Source organism: Tachysurus vachellii, chromosome 8 (assembly GCF_030014155.1).
Source record: "Tachysurus vachellii isolate PV-2020 chromosome 8, HZAU_Pvac_v1, whole genome shotgun sequence".
Taxonomy (NCBI): domain Eukaryota; kingdom Metazoa; phylum Chordata; class Actinopteri; order Siluriformes; family Bagridae; genus Tachysurus; species Tachysurus vachellii.
This window is the reverse complement of record NC_083467.1, coordinates 29,074,039-29,096,790: the sequence shown is the minus strand read 5'-3', so window position 1 is coordinate 29,096,790 and position 22,752 is coordinate 29,074,039. Positions and strand designations below refer to the sequence as shown.

Here is a 22,752-nt window from a genome sequence, read left to right as displayed (position 1 = left end):
ATAGAAAGCGAGGATGGGACGTTAACTAAAATAATAACATGTGGTAAATGGTTACAGCTATTAATCAAACAAACCTCACAAGCGCTTCTGGAAGGCAAAGCTTCATGAATATGTTTAGTAATTGAAGGCGGGGACAAAATCGATATTTCCTCAGTTCATCTTGAGGCAGCTACGGCCCAAATTTTAAACACGATCCCACTTTCTACAAATAATCTTCCAGGGATATTAAGTGCTTTAATAAATTTCTAGACCTGGCATTAACTGGATTAAAGTTAATAATCTGAAAAGACTGTTTTTTTTAATGTACTTCACCTAGAGTGCATCACTGGCAAAGTCAGAGCAAAGAATTCTCTCAGCTGCATCTATGTAAATCTTTCATCACGAACGCAGCCGGCGACAGAGTCAGGACGTATTTCTGTGCTCCCTAAAGTCCTTCATGGAACGGTGCAGAGATACAGAGTGCCGCTTGCCAAGACCTTATCAGACCTGGTACTAAAACAGAACGGAAAAACAAGACCGCTGCTGAAACGCGTTCACGGCCAATTGAGCTGTCAGAAAGCGCTACACGGAGTCAAGTGGACAAGGACGGCAGCATTCTGAACAAGCAGGTGCATTTATGATGCAAGAGAAATATGAGGCATTGCGATAAAATCATGAGGTGACTTTTTTTTAAAAGGGATCAAGTGCAGGTACTGTTTGCTGATTCAATTCTGAAGAAGGCAAAAAGATCAGGACACAGCAAAAGGTTGGTGACTTCCTCTACAGGTTTTTATACAGGTTACTGTTACAGGAAGACATTTCATAGAGTTTTCAGCTTACAAGGAAAGAGAAGAAGGAAATAACATGTACTTCAATATCATTTTGCCACCTGGGTCCTTACCTGGGCTGTGCTGTCAGTCACTCTGATCGACAGCAGCTGTATCAGCATGTGTTTTTTCACTTCCTGACTGATGACTCTGAGCTTGGAAACCTTCAAACCTCCCTCTGGAATCAAAACTCAACTCGACCTGCCTGCCCCTTCCCGCCATTCTCAAGAACCTCACAGAGAAAGACACTTCAGAAAACCTTAGCGATAAACTGCACAGCTGCCCGGAATGCAAACGGATCCAGTCCCAAAACTGCAAAACACTTTTCATGATAAAGAGTTTGGTGAAGGGGGGAGGGGGGTGTGTTTACAGGTAGAACTGCTTTACGTCGTCACATCCGCAGAGTAAAGCGTGACTCTCTGTTTGTCGTTAGTCGTTTCATACGTGTTAAAAAAAAGAGTCTAGGAAATAAAAGTGCTGAAAGAGTTGAAAGTTATTTTAAAAAAGAAGAAAGCAAAGAGAAAACTTTAAGCTGTCACGACAACACGGGAAATCATAAATCTTTATTAGTCACCTGAGCATATTAAAAAAGTCTAAGAAAAACTCTGCAAACTTTGGGGTAGGAGGTTATTTTAGAACGAATCAACGAACAGAAAACAGAGCGAGAGACACGGAACTCAACAAGAAGTAAACCCAATACTTTTAGAACTCTCTTGACAAAGCGAAAAAATTGATGTTTCTTAAACGTGACATCAGCTCAGTCTCAGGTTTATTTCCTCCTTCAACCTTGTACATTTCTCATCAGTCAGTTACATCCAGTTCAGATCTAAAACAATTCCAAACATTTCACAGTAAAAAAGAGTGAGCAGAGAAACTGAGCAGCGTTGAAGAGCACAAACCTGAGCCGTTTGTGTGTGTGTGTGTGTGTGTGTGTGTGAGAATGTGAAGCAGCATCGAGCACAAAAACAAGCATACACGCATGACCACACCAACCGCTCACTAACAATCCGAACGTCAGCAAAATCTTTCGCGTAGAAGAATCTTGTGTCAGCTCTGGAATTTGGCTAAACCTTCAGAGTGAGATGTGTACGGATGCGACTCCCTACATTCCTCACATGGACTGGACTGACCATAAACAACGTTCAAGCAGTTAAAGAGGAAAAAAAAAAGAAATGAAAGGCAAACTTTCTTACCAACAAGCAGAAAAACAGCAGTCGGTACCGTGTGCCAGGGAGAAACGACTAACGAGGAGACTTTCATAGGAACCCGCAGAAGAATGAGAGACAGGGTGAGGCGAGTTATACTCTCAAAGAGAGAGAGAGAGAGAGAGAGAGAGGGAGAGAGAGAGAGAGAGAGAGAGAGAGAGAGAGGGAGAGAGAGAGGGAGAGAGAAAGAAGGATAGTGGGGAGGAAGTTCCAACGGTGCTTAATAGTTTTCAGCTGTGGGCCAGATGGGGATGCGTACAGGAGTGCTGTGAGAGCGGCTGAGATGTTTGTGAGAGTGAGGGGAAAAAAAATCAAGAGGAGGTTTGTATTGTGTTACACGGTTTAAAATTTCAGGCTTGACTCATATCTAGAAACAGAGCGACGTAAATGTGTGCGGAAAAAGATGGACAAACAAATAGTTCAGAGCAAGAAAAGTCTATTCAAACGTTTTTAACCGCAATCTGGATCTTGTCGTTGTTAATCAGTGCTGCATGACTTGGTAGGAAAATGCACAGAATATAAACCAGGCCCTGGAGGTAGGACAAAAATAGCGCTACCTTAAATATAGGTTATAAATAATAATAAATAAATGTTAAAAATAATCCCACAATATTGTTAGAAATAATTATTAGAATTTTTATTTTCTAATTTATAATACATGTATTTTTTGTGTTATTATTATTATTATTACTACTATTACTATTATTAAACTTTATTATTAAATAATGTTTAAAAAATACTGAAAGACATTTTTTTTTACAAACAAAGATTTTTATCACGTCAGCTGCTTTCATTGAGTTAAAAAAAGTGCACTGTGACATAATTTATACCATTGATCAGTTCTAAAACAGATTAAACAGACTATTTATTTTTTTATCTTTCAAAGAAAGTTTGCCAGCAGGAAGGTTCACAGGGAGTCTTGGTGAGATTGGAGGTGATCATCTGGACTGGGTTCCCAGGGGATATGAAGAACAAAAGACCTGTGAGCAGGAGGTTGTTACTCTCATGCACAAGTGAGCAGTCAGATGTGAAGCTCGCAGAACAAACAATGACTGAAATGTTGAACGTAGCATGAACGCACAACAATCCTTGGGAACCGCCTGGTAGGGGGGCACTGCTTTAACTTCGGGTACTACAGTCTCTCTGGGATTTAGACATTATTTTGTGATTGTTGCAGACAAAAATGTTTTTTTTTTATTTACATTTACAGCATTTGGCAGATGCCCCCTCATCCAGAGCAATCTACACTTTATAAGTAAGTAATTGATGTTTTTGAGCAACTAAGGGTCTTGCTCTGGGGGCCAGAAGTTTGGTGGACCTGGTATTCGAACTCACAACCTTCTGACTGGTAAACCATCACCTAACCACTAAGCAGATTGTTAGACCAACACTTTAGCTGCTAGGCTAACTGGTAGACCAACACTTTAGCTGCTAGGCTAACTGGTAGACCAACAGCTTAATCACTAGACTGATTGATAGAACATTTTTTACAATTTTATTTTATTTCTTACAGAAATCTATGTGAATTTCTGAAACTGCGAGTGCAGGTTCTTCTTTTAAACTGACCAGTGGAGACACATATGTAATGATTTCCTATAGAGCTGAGCTCATGTTCCACACACTCATGTTTTAACGATGTCACACGACACGTCCAAATCTGCAAAAACATTTTGTTTTGAACTATTACAAACTCCTCTGAATATGACAGAGATTTTTCAGATGTGTGTTAATTAAATAATCACAATATCCTGGTGGGTCTCGTTTATATTTTGGGAAGCAGGTAACAAATGAACATAAAAAATGCATGAGGGATGAAAATAAAACATAACATTGATGTGATGGAGAATAAGAAAAGAGGTTAAAGAGGAACTGTCAAGTTCTTACATCATGCTGAGGCTTGTGAGGTTTCTGCATGTTTCCTAGTGATAGATTTAAAAAAAATAAAAAAAATAAATAATTAAATAAAAATAAATAAATATAATAATAATAATAATAATAATAATAATAATAATAATAATAATAATAATAATAATAATAATAATAATAATAAATCTCTAAAACAAGCCACACACAATAGGCCACGCAAACTTGGTTTAAATCTGAAGACAGAAAGAGCAGTAAACCAATCCACATCCAGATCCAGATCCAAATCCGGAGATGTTACACTACTAGAAAAGAAAAAAATTAATCTTCACTCCTGGATCTTCTAACCTTGTGCTTAAATCTACAGAACCATTTCAAACTTTTCTCACGACCCTGCTGAGACTCAGTCAACAGGACACCAAGAAGCCTGTGGTCAATGATGAAAAAAAGGTGGAGGGAGGAAAAGAAATCCCCCGAAATGTGGAAGGAATCAACATGTTCCAACATGTTCCCCAATTCAATTTTCCACTGCAGCTGGAGAAAAACTTCAGCACAAACACCAGAGGGTCAGAAGATCTACTGAGCAAAACATTCTGTAGGTTAAAATCCTGCACCATTATCAGTGGTTTTAGGAGGAAAATATTTTGTAAAAATTTTGGAGAAAAAAAAACAAAAAAAAAAAACAGACAGTTCCAGGTTCCGTTTTCACCCAGAAAGCTGAGTTACAGCTCACGGTTAAGTTCTGCATGGACCCTGAGTGGTCTGGGTGGTGCCATGTTAGTCTTGGCACTGCAGTGATGATGCAGACTTCAGCACATTCTGCTCTCTTTATTTTTCTCAAGTGTGGGTTTTTCTTTTGCTTTTTTTTTTTTTTTTTTGCTTTTCCGTCATCTCGAGCGCTTGGCCTTGTGTGAACAGCTGTGGGGACGGAGGGGGAGAGGAAGAAATCGTGGCGCTTAAATGTGTTCCAAATAGTTTTCCATACCTCAAGGTGCTGTGTGTCGGTAAGAACTTTATATTCTACGCGCCAGGCTTCGTGTGAAGAGTTTTTATGACGTCCTACAGAAGAATCTTTCAAACGGAAGACGCTGAATGATGGACTGAGGTCTGGATATCAGTTCAACACACATTGCAGTGGACACAATCAAGCAGAAAAATGTTTACTTAAAGATTTACCCATAGCTCAGTGACTTTTGTAAACATGATACGTTTTCTGTCGTGGATTATCCGACACTGTGGACTTATTTGGAGTTTAGCGATACAGTCGTACACGATTAAATTTAAGTCTGTGTGCATCAAGCATTATGTTCAAGTGACTGCTGAGTAAAGAAGGCTGTTAATGCCATGAAACACTTTAAAACACAATACTGCTCCAAAACTCTGTGTTTTTACAAGACAATAGGCTAGCGTACTAATCACACACACACACACACACACACACACACACACGCACTCACACACACGCACTCACACACACACACACACACGCACTCACACACACGCACTCACACACACACCCCCACAAACACACACACACACACACCCACCCACACACACACCCACAAACACACACGCACTCACACACACACACACACAAACACACACACACACACACACACACACACCCACACACACACCCACACACCCACAAACACACACGCACTCACACACACACACTCACACACACAAACACACACACCCACAAACACACACACACGCACACTCACACACACACAAACACACACCCACAAACACACACACACGCACACTCACACATACACACAAACACACACACACACACACACACACACGCCTTCAATCTTTCCCTCACTTTTACTCTCTAGCTCTGTCTCTTTCTTTCTCTCTCTCTCGTTCTGTCTCTCTCTCCTATTCTATCTCTATTTCTTTCTCTCTCCTTTTTCTCTCGTTCTGTCTCTTTCTTTCTCCTATTCTGTTTCTTCTCTTTTTCTCTATCTCCCTCATTCACTCTCTCTCTTTTTCTCTCTCGCTCTGTCTCTTACACTTTCTTTCTCTTTGACTGTCTCACTTTATGTCTATCGTTCTCTCTCTCTCTCTCTCTCTCTCTCTCTCTCTCTCTCTCTTACAAAGAACATCCCTTCTGATTCAATCTGGGTTAAAGAAATGAAAAGAGATCAGAATGTTTGTGTTCAAAAAAGAAAGTAGATTCAAAACAATTTAAAAGGTTGAGCTACAAAGCGCTGCATGGCTTATACAGCACAGCTATCTGACAGCAGAATGGGAAATAAAGAGCTTCATGCTTTGTGAGTCTCACCAGGATGAGATGGTTGTGATTTTGAACACCAAACTGAGCTAGTTCTCAAAACACAACAAATCAGCAGGAAGTTAGAATGTTTTATACAAACAGTCACCAACAAAATATTAATGCAATTGTTATTCATGAAAATCTATCAAATGTTGTTATATTGTTATATGCCTGGCTTCCCAGAATACACTGTAAAATATTTAAGCACTATTTGACCCTAAAATGGGGGGCGCACGGTGGCTTAGTGGTTAACACATTCGCTTCACACCTCCAGGGTTGGGGGTTTGATTCCCGCCTCCGCCTTGTGTGTGTAGAGTTTGCTTGTTCTCCCCGTGCCTCGGGGGTTTCCTCCGGGTACTCCGGTTTCCTCCCCCGGTCCAAAGACATGCATGGTAGGTTGATTGGCATCTCTGGAAAATTGTCTGTAGTGTGTGTGCCCTGTGATGGGTTGGCACTCCATCCAGGGTGTATCCTGCCTTGATGCCCGATGACACCTGAGATAGGCACAGGCTCCCCGTGACCCGAGGTAGTTCGGATAAGCGGTAGAGAATGAGTGAGAGTGAGTGTGTGAGTGAGTGTGTGAGTGAGTGAGTGAGTGACCCTAAAATGAATCTGAACCACTTTTTTAATGACTATATTGAATTACACAGAGTGAGCGTGATCGATCCCTGTGGTATTAATGTAAACCAGTTCCAGGGTGGTGCTGATAAGAACCACACTATATTAAACCATTTGGGATTTATTCTCAGCTCAGGTGTGAGATTAGGGTTAGATTTCTTTCAGCAATTAAAAATACACGCTCATATAATGCTGGATGTATAAAAACTATTTGTTTTAATGTTACCTAATTCAATCATGGAACCGATGTACACAGTACCGAGGTGACCTATGACCTCTGTTCCTTATGATAAGACAAGATAATATTAATGCTAAAGGAAATTATTTTGCTATAAACTGCTTCAGATTACAAAAGAAATAATTATAAATGAAATATGCTGCATATACAAAATGTACAAAAAAGAAAAAACACTTACATTTCATTTACAACACTTGGGTTTCATCACTGAATACATCAACATTAGTTCATTAGGTCAGAGACTTAGGATGCCATCAAAACTCTGGTGGGAGGAATTATGGCACTCTTTTTTGAATACATAATACAAACATAAAATAAGCGGTAGTTAAAGTGTTCAGGAAGATGTAGGTCTTCACCCGTCGTTTGAAGACAGCCAGTGACTCATCTGTTCTGGCATCAAGGGCAAGTTCGTTCCACCACCTCGCTGTCAGAACAGAGAACAGTATTGATGAGAACCTTCCTTGTACCCTGAGAGATGGTGGGAGCAGTGAAGCAGTGTGAGAAGATCTGAGGGGGCGAAGTGCAGTGTGAGGAGAGAGAAGAGCTTTGAGGTGAGATGCTGCTGGTTCAGTTTTGGCTTTGTAGGCAAGCATCAGTGTATTGAATCGGATGTGTACAGCTACCAATAGCCAGTGGAGCATTTGTGTGGTGTGTGTGAAAAGGTTGAAAACAAGTTCAGAGGTAGACCTGCCAGCAGTGCGTTCAGTAGTCCAGTCTCAAAATAGCACGAGTCTGAACAAGCACCTGAGCGGCCTGTGTGTCGATAATAACATGCTCAAGTTACAGTTTCACTAAAACCACCATTTTACCCACAACAGAGATGTAAACTCAGCATCCTTATTGCACTCATGCAGAACCAAACTGACTGTATGCCGCTCAGCACTATGTTCTGTGTCTCTAGTTCTGTGTTGTTATAAAGCTCTGTGTCTTTAAGTAGCACGAGGGTCCTGGACGAACGTCATTTCATTACACTGTGTACCGCATAAGCTATATACAATGGGGTGAAAAAGTGTTGGCACCTGTCCTGATTTTTTATTTTTTTTGCACGTTTGTCACACTTTAATGTTTCAGATCATCAAACAAATTTAAATATTAGTCAAAGATAACACGAGTAAACACAACATGCAGTTTTTAAATGAAGGTTTTTATTATTAAGGGAAAACAAAATCCAAACCCACATGGCCCTGTGTGAAAAAGTGTTTGACCCCTAAACCTAATAACTGGTTGGTCCTCCCTTAGCATCAAGAACTGCAATCGAGTGTTTGTGATAACTTACAGTTAGTCTGTTACAGCATCTCAATAGGATTCAGGTCAGGACTTTGACTCGGCCGCTCCAAAGTCTTCATTTTGTTTATCTTCAACCAATCAGAGGTGGACTTGCTGGTGGGTTCTGGATCATTGTCCTGCTGCAGAACCCAAGTTCACTTCAGCTTGAGGTCACGAACAAATGGCTGCACTTTGTCCTTCAGGATTTTTTGGTAGACAGCAGAATTCGTGGTTCTGTTTATCACAGCAAGTCTTCCAGGTCCTGAAGCAGCTAAACAGCCCCAGACCATCACACTACCACCACCATGTTTTACTGTCAATATGATGTTCCTTTTCTGAAATGCGGTGTTACTTTTACACCAGATGTCATGGGACACACACCTTCCAAAAAGTTCAACTTTTTTCTCATCAGTCCACAGTGTATTTTCCCAAAAGTCTTGGGGTTCATCAAAATGTTTTCTGGCAAATCTAAAACAAGCTTTATGTTCTTTTTGCTCAGCAGTGGTTTTCGTCTTGTAACTCTGCCATGCAGGCCATGTTTACCCAGTCGCTTTCTTTTGGTGGCGTCATGAACACTGACCTTAACTGAGGCAAGTGAGGCCTGCAGTTCTTTGGATGTTGTTGTGGGGTCTTTTGTGACATCTTGGATGAGTCAACCACACGGGGTCAAACACTTTTTCACACAGGGCCATGTAGGTTTGGATTTTGTTTTCCCTTAATAATACAAACATTTATTTAAAAACTGCATGTTGTGTTTACTTGTGTTATCTTTGACTAATATTTAAATTTGTTTGATGATCTGAAACATTAAAGTGTGACAAACGTGCAAAAAAATAAAAAATCAGGAATGGTGCCAACACTTTTTCACACCACTGTATGATCAAAATGACGATAAATGTTTCTTGATCAGACTAAACTAACAAAAAGAAAGGTCAAATTTGTTGCGTCAGTCAGCTGTATGGTCTGGTCTTCATCAGCAATCATTTAATTTTTTGGCAGGAAGGAATTAGTGTTGGGTCTGTGGTGAACTCAGAGTTTACGATGACCCATTAGTTCCTCAGGAGCTCTCGGTTGCACTATTATAAACTGCTGTAGAAAGGACATTATTTAAATTGACATCATTTCCTGTCTAGTGTCACCCAAATGAGGATGAGGTTCACTTCTGAGTCTGATTCCTCTCAAGGTTTCTTCTTCTTATCATCTCAGGGAGTTTTTCCTCACCACAGTCACCTCAGGTTTGATCAATAGGGATAGATGTTGGAGATTTATAGTAAAATTAATTATTTAATATGTTTTTATACTGTAAATCTGATTCGAAACAATGTGAATTGTTGAAAGCGCTATACAAATAAACTGAATTGAAACTGAATTGAAATTTGGCCCCAAACAGTTTATGTAAATTAAAAACATACATATATACTGTATATTAAGGTACTTATTGTCATTGTATACAATACAACAACATTTTGTTTGTTTACATTAGGTTAAACTAGTTACATTTACTTTAGGTTACTTTAGCAAATGTCATGAAAAAACAATTGCTCTTGTCAAAACAGTACATAAGTGAAGATCGATGGGCTACAACCTAGCTAGTGAGCTACACATTAACTAAGAATACTAGGAGAGTCTTCACAAAATGCCATCTACTTCAGGAAAAAGAGAACGTTGAGAGAGAGAGAACTACACGTTAACTCAACCCACGACAGATTCTGAGTCTGAAGAACAAATCCTAAGTGATAACATAAAGCAAAACAAAACATTAGCACTTCAACGTGTCTTAAAGCACAGCCATGGACCAATGGTTATGCAATAAAATGAAAGCGTTTAAGCCCTTTAGTCGTGTTAGCTGAGTTTAGTCGTGAGTTTAAAAATGCTGGACACAGGTGAATATCTGGACTGGCTGTTGATTAAAAGGAAATATTCATCCATAACCTTGATAAGAATAGAGTAGTTATGTAACATACAGTGTGTAATTCCTGCTAAACTTCTTCCAGATCATTGACATTCTCTAAAGGTTATCGAAAGTTTCCACAGAGTCATCGATTCATTCAGGATTATGGAACAGTTTAAATCCAGTTTAAAACTTTTTCTTTTCCTTTCAGGTGTTTGATTCTTTTTAAAGTCTGTTTTTGTGAGTTTTCTCTTTTGTCCTACTGTTTAATGTTTGTGTGGGGAACACAAAGTCTTCTAGCAGCAGACAAGAAAAGAAGTAGAACAGAAGTGAGACAACAGGCAGATAATCCAAAAAAAAAAAAAAAACACAATCCGAACATCAAACGATGTCATATGTCATTAAAAACTCTGTAATGTCAAATTGTGTATTAAAGGAAATGTTTAAACACAATCTCCAGATATTAAAACACAAGAGATTTCCAAGGGAAAATTTGTAGCAAAAAGAGCTAGCTTGGCTGTCAGCTAAATTAGCTAACTCACATTTTAAGCTAATTATTTTAGCTTAAAATAAATTAGTTTTCTTCAACTTTCAGTGAAATTAACCAGGGATCATCGTAATTAAAAGGTCCAAAAATTCTAAAACATGTCATGAAAAGCTTTTGTTTTGTAAATATCTTAATTCAAAGGTTTTGCGAAATTATGTGAAAGACCTTAAGGGAATGTTTTTGCTCCTCAGAACCAGATTACAGCTAATATGCGAACATTAAACAGGGAATTTAAACAGCTTTTGTTATTAAACAATACAAAAGTCAACAATACATAAGTTAATTATCTTAGGAAAGGAGAAAACAACACACTGAAGTGCATTCGACTCTAAAAGACTTTGATTCCTGAGAGGAAACACACAACTAATCTCAAAAAGACTGAGACTAAACACGAGGATAATCCAATAGGTCAGGGCCTGACATTTCCTGCTGATACAACGAGCAAAGCAATCCAATTAAGAACTGACAAAGGTTTGGCCACACAGCTGAGAAAGGACAATGTTTCCTTTAATAAACAGAAGATTAAGAGATGTCTAAACCCTCATGACAGTTTGAAAGGCCAAAGACAATCACTGTCTTTGCTTTGAGTGAGTGATGCTGTATAGAGAAAAGACGCTGTATAGAAAAAGAATGAGTGAAGACCTCGAGAGAGGAGCAGAAAATAGAAGCTATGCTGCTTCAGCATGGCCTTGCTATTGTTCAGGAATTATTCACAACCGTATAACAACTAAACTTATCATTTCTAATATATAATATCATTACTCACTCTCTCTCTCTCTCACTCTCATCTTCTACCACTTATCCGAACTACCTCGGGTCACGGGGAGCCTGTGCCTATCTCAGGCGTCATCGGGCATCAAGGCAGGATACACCCTGGACAGAGTACCAACCCATCACAGGGCACACACACACACACACACTCTCATTCACTCACGCACTCACACACTAGGGACAATTTTCCAGAGATGCCAATCAACCTACCATGCATGTCTTTGGACCGGGTGAGGAAACCGGAGTACCCGGAGGAAACCCCCGAGGCACGGGGAGAACATGCAAACTCCACACACACAAAGTGGAGGTGGGAATCGAACCCCCAACCCTGGAGGTGTGAGGCGAATGTGCTAACCACGAAGCCACCGTGCCCCCCATATAATATCATTAATTATATATTATTTTTCATTATTCATAAACTGTATCCCAAATGACTTACTACACACTATACACTAAATACTTACACTACACACTATACACTAAATACTTACACTACACACTATACACTAAATACTTACACTACACACTATACACTAAATACTTACACTGCACACTATACACTATATACTTACACTACACACTAAATACTTACACTAACACTAAATACTTACACTACACACTATACACTATATACTTACACTACACACTAAGTACTTACACTACACACTATACACTATATACTTACACTACACACTATATACTTACACTACACACTATACACTATATACTTACACTACACACTAAATACTTACACTACACACTTACACTACACACTAAATACTTACACTACACACTATACACTACACACTATACACTTACACTACACACTATACACTTACATTCATTCATTCATCTTCTACCGCTTATCCGAACTACCTCGTGTCACGGGGAGCCTGTGCCTATCTCAGGCATCATTGGGCATCAAGGCAGGATACACCCTGGACGGAGTGCCAACCCATCACAGCTATACCACTTACACTACACACTAAATACTTACACTACACACTTACACTACACACTATACACTTACACTACACACTAAATACTATACACTATACACTTACACTACACACTATACACTACACATTATACACTATTACACTACACACTATGAACTCAAGAGTCTAGTGTTGGAATTTTAGAAGAGTAGTAAAGTATTCACACTTCAGAAACTTCTGTTTTTACAGGTTAAATAAGCTGTTTTTCAGACAACAGCAAACAACATCAAACATTCTGTTTCCTCATCCAGTGGCATCACCTCACCTGGTAGCCCCGCCCCTTTTCTGCTACATAAGGGAATCTGCGAGTGAATGGAGTTCCACACTTGTTTGAATAAGTGACTCATCAGGGTTCTTGAAGTGCTCATCTTCATCTTATTGGGAATTTCAGTGTGTACACACTACTACACTATTTATTCAACACAATGGCCAACTGTGGATGTTCAGCAGGTGAGTCAAACTGGCACGTAATTCGTGATGATTCTCACCTGTTTCTTATTATTGTGTGTTTACTTACTGCATTTGTGTCTGTTTTGTGTTTTCAGACTCTGCCATAACTGGCTAGTAAGAGAGAGACAGTGTGCAAGACTGTTTGTAAGTGCTTTCAACACACACACACACACACACACACACACACACACACACACACCTGTGCTAAAACCCTAAGTGTGGCTGAATAAACTGGAATCTCTCGAGGCTTTCTTGACTCCCTGACACAATGAGGCTCTAAAGCAAGCTTGAGTCCATTTGAATGAAACCTTTTGTGTTTTCCTCCTCAGTGCAGTTCATTTAAGAAGATAAAAACACAGGGATCACCGTCTGAGACCGAGCAAGATGGTTTCAGTCCGTTTCTAAAAGACCTCTAGTTTGGTTGGATTGCATTGTCTCTGTCTTCTTTAACTTGAATGCAGGAAGTCAATCAATCATGCCGTGTATTCTGAGTTTTCAGCATTGTATTTGTTTTAATGTGAAATACTAAACTGACCCAAGAGGGTTAACTCAAGCCAAAGAACAGAGCTGTAGAGCTGCAGAAATGCTGCGTGTTCTGATACTTGGGCTGACAAACAAATAAGAAAAAACCTTGACGAGGTACAGAATATTTTTCTACATAAATTTCTAATTTCCTGAGCTGTATCTCAGGCGGTGTTTGTGATTTGGTAAAGATGTTTGTTTGTTTCTTTCTTTTGTTCGTTCTTTCGTTCGTTCGTTTGTTCGTTCTTTCGTTCTTTCTTTCTTCCCTCCACTTTCTACATCACCAAGTTCTGGTCAATTAATGAAAGGGTTTCAGAGGATGTTTACACAAGCTATACACTATATTTAAGTGTTGACAATTTATTTGTTGTTTATTTTATATCTTTATGATGCTTATTGGTTTAGTATTTATGTGCACTATGAAATCAAACCAAAAAATTTAAAGCATTTACTTTGCTGTGATTCAAACTTAAAAAGACAATCTGTCACATACACACTTCAGGGCACATGGTAAACGTACATAAGTTATAATCCTCAAACTAACCTCATAATAGACAAACCACAAACAGACCTTTACTTTAACCCTTGTATGATGTTCGGGTCTGTAGGACCCATATTCATAAACATCAATAGTTTTGAAAAACTTTGCTTCCTTGTAAATTTGTTGATTTTTCCCACTCATAACTTGATTAAATTTGGTTTTCTTTTTTTTATTACATTTTATTAAAAAACAACAAAAAACGAGTAGCACTTTAATTAAAAAATGTGATGTAATAAAGGTAAAGGGCAAATATGAACCATATATGCTGTTTATATTGCTTGTAATTGGGATGAAGTAAACATCTGTAGAGTATTTTAACATAAAATTTTTGATTGTGTTGAATTAAAAACCCAAAAATGCAGCGGGTCAAACAGACCCACGAACACTGGCTGAGTAACAAACATACGAACAACATACAAGGGTTAAATAAGCAAAAACATAATGCTAAGAAAGACAGAAACCTGAGTCTATGTGGTTTTTTCCATGGACTTGCAGGAGTGCAAATGGAAATTCAGTCTATTAGACACTGTTTCCTGCCTTCAAAGCCTCCCACATTAAACGAAGTCAACTTGGCTTTCCTGAAGAAATCGCTAAAAATCACCTTAAAGCTCAGAGCTTCAGCAGCCGGCGCTCTGGGCTAAACATGTGTTTCCAACCACACATTAATAAAGAACAGGAAACAGAAAGCTTAGTGAAACAACCAAAATCTGAGATCTTCCAAGGCAATCATACCGCTGTTTACCTGGATTCAGGCTTAAAAATAATAAAACCCTAAAAACAAAAACAAGCTTCTATTAACTATAGACTCTGTAAAAGAAGAAGCTGCATCAGAGAATAATGGCTCCATTTTTCCCATTCAGATAGTTTCAAGTCTTACACAGTAAGAGCTGAATGTTCTGGATACGTCCTCATTTCACAACTCGTTTGTAATATACCACTCGAGAACGGATAAGTGTGCGACAGCCTGGAGATAAAAGTATGTCACTTCAATTTACTGAACGAGGTGAAGATGATGCAGCATGAGCCTGGGGAAGGAAAAAAAAGATGTAGTCTGTGTGTTAACACTCCAGATTCCCTCAGTGTTGAAACCAGAGAATTGTAATGTATCAGTGAACAGAAACTGTGTGACACAGTAAGGGACTGGGATTACCAACAACATAAACATAGGAAACATGTCCACACCTCCTTCACTATCACTGATAGAAACAAGGCCACACCTCTTTAACTAAGACAGACACAAGGCCACACCTCTTTAACTAAGACTGACAGACACAAGGCCACACCTCTTTAACTAAGACTGACAGACACAAGGCCACACCTCTTTAACTAAGACTGACAGACACAAGGCCACACCTCTTTAACTAAGACAGACACAAGGCCACACCTCTTTAACTAAGACTGACAGACACCAGATCCACTTCTTTTGTTTGGGCAGTCAAGGCCACAACTTTTTCCTCGTCACTGACAGACACAAGGCCACACCTCCTTTACTTGGGCTAAGAGACCTGAAGATTACACCTACTTCAATCACACACACAACACACACACACACACTTCCTTAACTACTGAAAGACTCACAGAGGTTATATTTTAATTGGTACTAAACGGTTCAAAGGTCTTTAATAAAATGTAAAAATCACAGAAGCTTACAGAAGCTTACAGAAGCTTACACAAGTACAGAGGCACACGGGCAAGAAACATAAGCTATGCCTCCTTTATTGGGACTATCAGGAAGTGCCAAAGCAAGCTCATTTAAAATGAATTCTATTAAATGTATGTATACCAGAAATAAAAACAACTGTGTCAACAACAGAAATAAAAACAACCCTAATATTACAGTGCACTGATTGTCCATCCATCCATCCATCCATCCATCTTCTGCCGCCGGGTCGCGGGGTCAGCAGTCTAAGCAGGGACGTACTTGTCCTGCTCCGTACTTCCCTCTTGTGAACAAGACCCCAATATACTTAAACTCCTCCACTTGGGGCAGGAGCTCTCCACCAACCTGAAGGGGACAAGCCACCCTTTTCCGGCTGAGAACCATGGCCTCGGACTGATTCTCATCCCTGCCGCTTCACACTCGGCTGCAAACCGTCCCAGTGCACGCTGAAGGTCCTGATTTGATGAAGCCAACAGGACAACATCATCTGCAAAAAGCAGAGACGAAATCCTGTGGTCCCCAAACCGGACTCCCTTTGGCCCCCGACTGCGCCTAGAAATCCTGTCCATATAAATAATGAACAGGACCGGTGACAAAGGGCAGCTCTGCCGGAGTCCAACATGCACCAGGAACAAGTCTGACTTACTGCCGGCAAAGTGAAGCAAACTCCTGCTCCGGTCATATAGGGACCGGACAGCCCTTAGCAGAGGGCCCCGGACCCCATACTCCCAGAGCACCCCTTACAGGTCGCCACGAGGGACACAGTCGAATGCCTTCTCCAGATCCACAAAGCACTGATTGTATTGAGTGAATCTTTACACCTTGAGTCTGGTCTTGAATGTGTCTCTGTGTAAAAAACAACAATTAGCCACTGACAGTAACACAAAACCAACCCTCTGGAGAGAGAGTCCTGATTGGTACATAGTCCTGGACCCGAGTGCTGGAATTAAAGTAATTAAGCAAGCTCACGGTGCGGAGATGGAACAATTTTGTGAGCCAATGCACTGCGGCCGGATCTCTGATGAGACACAATTGGGGAAGTTGTAAACACTATGACAAGGAAAACCCAAGTGCCAATTAAAGCTAGTTTGCTGAGGACATGAGCAGGACAGGTGCATTTTAACTGCTACGTTCTTCATGACGCTTATAGAAGAGCATTTCTCTTCACTAGTATGTAAACATTTGTTTCACTGAACAACAAAAACAACAACAATAAAGTCAACAACAAGAAGACAGGAGAAATGACTACAACAGAAGTAAAAGCAACGGCTGCTACTTTTCAACTAACAAAAAGCAACAATAACTACGGCAACAACTACAACAGCAACAACTATTACATCAACTATAGCAACAACAACAGCTAGTAATACACCAACAAGAGTAACAACAGCTAGTAAAACACAAACAACAGTAACAACAGCTAGTAATACACAAACAACAGTAACAACAGCTAGTAATACACTAGTTGCTACATCATCAACAATAACAACAGAAACAACAACTACAAGTAATACATCAACAACAGTTGTTGAACAATACGGTCTGGAGTGATGAATATTCTCCTTATACCACAGTAATTAATCCACTATTACACTGATTTACTGTATTAATGAAAGATCAGACACTGGTCTACACACACACACACACACATATAGACACAGACACACACACATATAGACACAAACACACACATATGGACACAAACACACACACATAGACACACACGCACACACACACACAAACACACACATATAGACACAAACACACACACACACACGTACACACATATAGACACAAACACACACACACACACGTACACACATATAGACACAAACACACACGTACACACACAAACACACAAACAAACACACACACGTACACACAAACACACAAACACATACACACAAACACACCTTAGTATAGAACTATACTATGCTACTATAGAACAATAACGTATTATAACAAGCAAATTAATATAAACCAAGTTGCAGTCAGAGCCACGCAGTTCTACAAAAATAACGCACACCTTCAATCAGATTTAAATGTTTAAACGTTCTGTGATATAATTTTTTTTTTGACTAGTGCAAGAGTTCTGTATAAACACTGACGTTATTGATGATGTGAAATATTCCACTATTAAAGTGTGGTTGTATTTTCCTTTTTTCCCCCCATGATGGATGATCAAATGATTTTGCATATGTACAAAAAATAAAATAAATAAAAAAATCATGAGCTTTCAAATTTAACACATTGCTTTGAAGTGATATCTTTTAAGAAATTACATCCACTTTCCTCATGTCAGTCTAACGCCAGCTGTCTAATGTGATAATGTCTAATTAGATCAATCTCCATATATTCTTCATAACTGCATTAGACATCATTTTAGACACCTCTCTCTCTCTCTCTCTCTCTCTCTCTCTCTCTCTCTCTCTCTCTGTCTTTCTCTGTCTCTCTCTCTGTCTTTCTCTCTCTCTCCGTCTTTCTCTCTCGGTCTCTCTCATTCTCTGTCTCTCTCTCTCTCTGTCTTTCTCTCTCTCTCTCTGTCTGTCTCTCTGTCTTTCTCTCTCTCTCCGTCTTTCTCTCTCTCTCTGTCTGTCTTTCTCTCTCGGTCTCTCTCATTCTCTGTCTTTCTCTGTCTCGCTCTCTCTCTGTCTTTCTCTCTCTCTCTCTGTCTCTCTGTCTTTCTCTCTCTCTCTCTCTCTCTCTCTCCGTCTTTCTCTCCTTCTCTCTGTCTTTCTCTCTCTCTCTCTCTGTCTGTCTTTCTCTCTCTCTTTTTCTCTCTCTCTTTGTCTGTCTCTCTCACTCTCTCTCTGTCTCTCTTTCTGTCTTTCTCTCTCTCACTCTCTCTCTGTCTCTCTCTCTGTCTCACTCTCTGTCTCACTCTCTGTCTCACTCTCTCTGTCTGTCTGTCTCTCTCTCTCTCTGGGCCTGCAGATGCTGGACCAACCCCAATGGAGCCGACAAACACAGGTACGAGTGAACATACACCAACATCTCACATTAATAATAAACGGATCAACAGAGATATTTAACAACCAGAAAGTAAACGGGGACGATGGAAGTGAAATGGAGACGGAGCACGTGGCGTTTAAAAGAAGGAAAAATCTGGACAGAACCAATGACTGTAGACTACATAAAAAAGCTGACTTAGATGAATCTGAGGATTAAAACGACAGTGAAAGTGAACTATCTGACTCCAGTACAGTTCTGTCTCAGAGTGAGTGTTTAGACCGGGACTATAATGTAGATGACATGAAACTGTTTTTAAGGGGGGGACACGGACGGACAGAAACCGTGTTGAACCCCATTTACCCTCACGAAATCGTCTTATTAAAATTATTAACACAAAGTAGGTGATGTTTGGGGGCACTTACATGGTAACCAGAAGCAAGTACAAATAGTCGTGGCCTAATGGTTAGAGAGTCTGACTCCTAACCCTAAGGTTGTGGGTTTGAGTCTCGGGCCGGCAATACCACGACTGAGGTGCCCTTGAGCAAGGCACCGAACCCCCCAACTGCTCCACGGGCACCACAGCGTAAATAGCTGCCTACTGCTCCGGGTGTGTGTTCACGGTGTGTGTGTGTTCACTGCTGTGTGTGTGCACTTTGGAAGGGTTAAATGCAAAAAATTAATTCTGAGTATGTCACCATACTTAGCCGTATGTCACTTTCACAACAGTTTTTTCAACAGTATGCTCTACACAGCTCTAAAGAACTGACCATGTCCTTGCATGCCTTAGAGGCCGATATCGTTAAACTACAAGAACTAACAGAATCCACACAAGCGCAAAAATATACAGAGCTTCTCTCTGTTAGAAAGACTCAACTGGCTAAAATTGTAGGAGTGCCCTGGTCCGGTCCAGGTTCCAAAATGTAGATCAGATGGACACACCATCTAAGTACTTTTTCAGCCTAGAAAAGAAAAATGGGCAAAAAAGTCTAATTCATGCCCTACGTTCTGATAATGGGGCAATTTTGTCAACCCCTGTGGAGATAAGAGGGAGAGCAGTTTGTTTTTATAAACAGCTGTACAGAAGCGAACTCAGGGCAGAATACACTCAGGATAGTGTCTTCTTTAAAAACTCACAGCAGGTATCTAAGGAAGCCAATATAGAACTCTCAGGTGCACTGACCCTAGAGGAACTGCACCGAGCCCTCCAGGGGATGGAGTCAGGGAAAGCACCAGGAATTGATGGTCTTCCTATTGAATTCTATCGGTGCTTATGGGAAGTACTAGGTGAAGATCTATTGCTGTTAATTAATATCAGACTGGCTGAAGGACGGCTACTGCTTAGTTGTCTTAGGGCAGTCCTCACTCTTCTACCCAAGAAAGGGGACCTTACCAACAATAAAAACTGGAGCCCAGATTCTGTACTGACTACAAACTGCTCTCACACACTCTAGCCAATAGACTGAACAAAGTAATGGACCAAGTCATCCATCCAGGTCAGACTTACTGTGTCCCCAAATGGTACATTTTTGACAATGTGTTCCTCATTAGAGACATTCTTGAGGTCTCTAAGCTGCTGAACCTTGACATTGGTTTCATTTCAGTAGATCAAGAAAAGGCATTTGACAGAGTTGAACACATACCTGTGGAAAACTTTAGAAGCCTTAGGCTTTTGCCAGGATTTTATAAACAAAATGAAGGCTCTTTACTGCGACGTGGAGAGCATACTTAAAGTTAACGGTGGCTTATGCACTCTGTTCAAGGTTCATGGGGAGTAAGACAGGGATGTACCCTATCTGGAATGTTGTACTCTCTTGCCATAGAACCCCTTTTACAGCAGATAAGGGAAAACACGGCCTTCACCTACCAAACCACGAGAACCCTATTTACCTACTGTACAGTATCTGCTTATGTTGATGATGTGACTGTTTTAATTAGCAGGCAAAGAGATGTGCAGGTTTGAATGAAATTGTTTAATGATTTTAATGTGTTGTCCTCTGCAAGGGCAAACTGGAATAAAAGTGAACCACTGCTGTGTGGAAAATGGACAGAAGGTAAGCCAAATCTCCCTGACAGTCTGACCTGGCGAAGAGATGGCTTCAAATATTTAGATGTGTTCCTAGGGGATGAGGCAACCACACAGAGGGATTGGGAGAGAGCTATAGAGAAGGTTAAAGGTAGACTAGGCAGATGGAAATGGATCACACCAGAAATCTCGTATAGAGGGCGCACATTAGTGGACAATAACTTAATAGCTTCCTGTTTCTGGCACAAATTGGCCTGCGAAGATCCTCTTCCACTTCTCCTGGCTGAGATGCAAGCTGTTCTGGTGAACTTCTTCTGGAACAAACTGCACTGGGTGCACCAAAGTGTGCTGTACCTTCTCAGGGAAAAGGGCGGACAAGGTCTGATACACCTGCAAAGCAGGTTGGCGGCTTTTCCGCTGCAGTTCCTCCAGAGACTTCTTAACGGTGCAACAACTATCAGCTGGCAGGTAACTGCATGCACCTTGCTGCACAATGCTACTGCAGATGGACAAGAGTTTTTTTATGGACCCTGCAAAGCTGGATACTTGCAGGTTGCCAGCATTTTCCAAAAGCCTTTTTAAAGTCTGGGGCTTTTTCTCACTGCAAAAAGCCCAACAGAACCCACTCTCTTCACTTGCTTCTGGAAGAACTGCTAATCCTTGGAGCACGGTTTGACATCGCAAACAGCAACTGCTCTTTTCCTGGACTTAACAGGATATTACAAGCATCAAGGACGGTCACTTTGGGGCACTTGGTAAACTGGGCTGGAGCAGACTTTGAGGACACAGACAGGTAGTTGCACGCCTGATTAGATCAACACAAGCAGTCACTCAGCTGCTGGCAAAATGAAAGAACATTCTAACAGCTGAGGAAAGAACACTGTTTTCTGAACACCGCAGTGGGGCAGCTACCCCAAACACCAGAGACCCTTTTTACAGCTTAACTCTTTAGCCCAAACTGGAGGACTACACAGGACCTTTCTTGTAGGCTGGAAAATCAATGGTTTTAGACTTCTCACATGCCACAGGGAAAAGTTTGTGGAAAGCTTGTGTCATGTTTTTTTTAATAAAAAAGGTCTTAGATAAGAAGGTAGACATACCCTGGTGCAATGTACTGAGTCTAAACACAAGTGTAAAACCAGAATGGAGATCCCTGTATAAGCCACCATTAAACAAAAGGGCAGGAGACCTACAGTGGAGAGTTCTGCATGGGGCAGTCGCTGTTAATGCTTTTATTTCTGTTTTAAATCCTGAGCTTGGAACAGAATGTCTTTTTTGTGTAAACAGGGAAACTGTTTCATGCTTTTACACAATGTCTAAGATTAAAAGCACTATGTATGATTTTACAGAACCTGTCCTTAAGGCTTTTAAGGAGACATTTTAAATGGAGACTTTTATCTTGGGTTTTAAGTATGTTCGTAAGTATTGTTTTAACTGTCAGCTGCTAAATTTGATCTTGGGCCAGGCGAAATTGGCCATCTACAGTATGTCATCTGAAAAAACTAAATATTAAAAATGCGAAGTCCTGATGTTACAGCACTGTTCAAATCATATGTCAAATCGAGAGAACTGATTGACTTTTATTTTTTTAATTCCGTTGATCTCGCTGCTTTTGAAATACGTTAGTGTAAAAATGAAGCTTTGTGCTCGGTAAACGAAGAGGAAGTCATTTTTACACCTTTTTTAAATACACCCTGTCTTTTAGAATAATATGTACAGGAAGCTGTTATTTATTTATTGTGTGTTGTGACTTTGTAAAATTGTTTGCATAATGAAAATAAATCTTTTAAAAATCAAACTCTCTCTCTCTCTCTCTCTCTCTCTCTCTCTCTCTCCCCCTCCTTCCTGCAACTTCCTTTTATTTGTCTCTAAAAAAAACTTTGAAATGAAATCTAAACTTTCTATCAAAATCTTTCAATTTTAAAATAAAAGTGGGGTTATTTGGAGGAATCAAACAAAAATCTGAGGCAGATGCAGGATGTCAAAGGACCTCTGTAGAGTTTAATATATCTCAAAGAGGAACATTTCACAGGAGCGTACTCAAGGTTAAAAGGGGAACCAGGGGCAGAACCTTTGGAAAACTTTTTTCCCAAATATGAAATGCAAAATATATAATA

General features: G+C 40.1%; 1 protein-coding gene and 1 long non-coding RNA gene across 4 annotated transcripts in view; one reads left to right on the top strand and one right to left on the bottom strand.

The window, feature by feature from the left end:
• Window positions 1–22,752, bottom strand: part of gulp1a (GULP PTB domain containing engulfment adaptor 1a) — a 156,147-nt gene that overhangs the window by 47,827 nt on the left and 85,568 nt on the right. For 2 of the 3 annotated variants that reach the window (XM_060877145.1, XM_060877143.1), the window contains exon 1: window positions 2,000–2,110. The exons of the other annotated variant lie outside the window; for it this stretch is intronic. The gene's annotated coding sequence lies outside the window, so the exon portion shown is untranslated. Of the gene's footprint in view, window positions 1–1,999; window positions 2,111–22,752 lie in introns of those variants that run through there. 3 annotated transcript variants of the gene reach the window in all.
• LOC132850567 (uncharacterized) lies at window positions 12,876–18,631 on the top strand. Its single transcript, XR_009648984.1, has 3 exons — window positions 12,876–12,937; window positions 13,033–13,081; window positions 18,595–18,631. It is a non-coding gene; the product is annotated as an uncharacterized LOC132850567 (long non-coding RNA).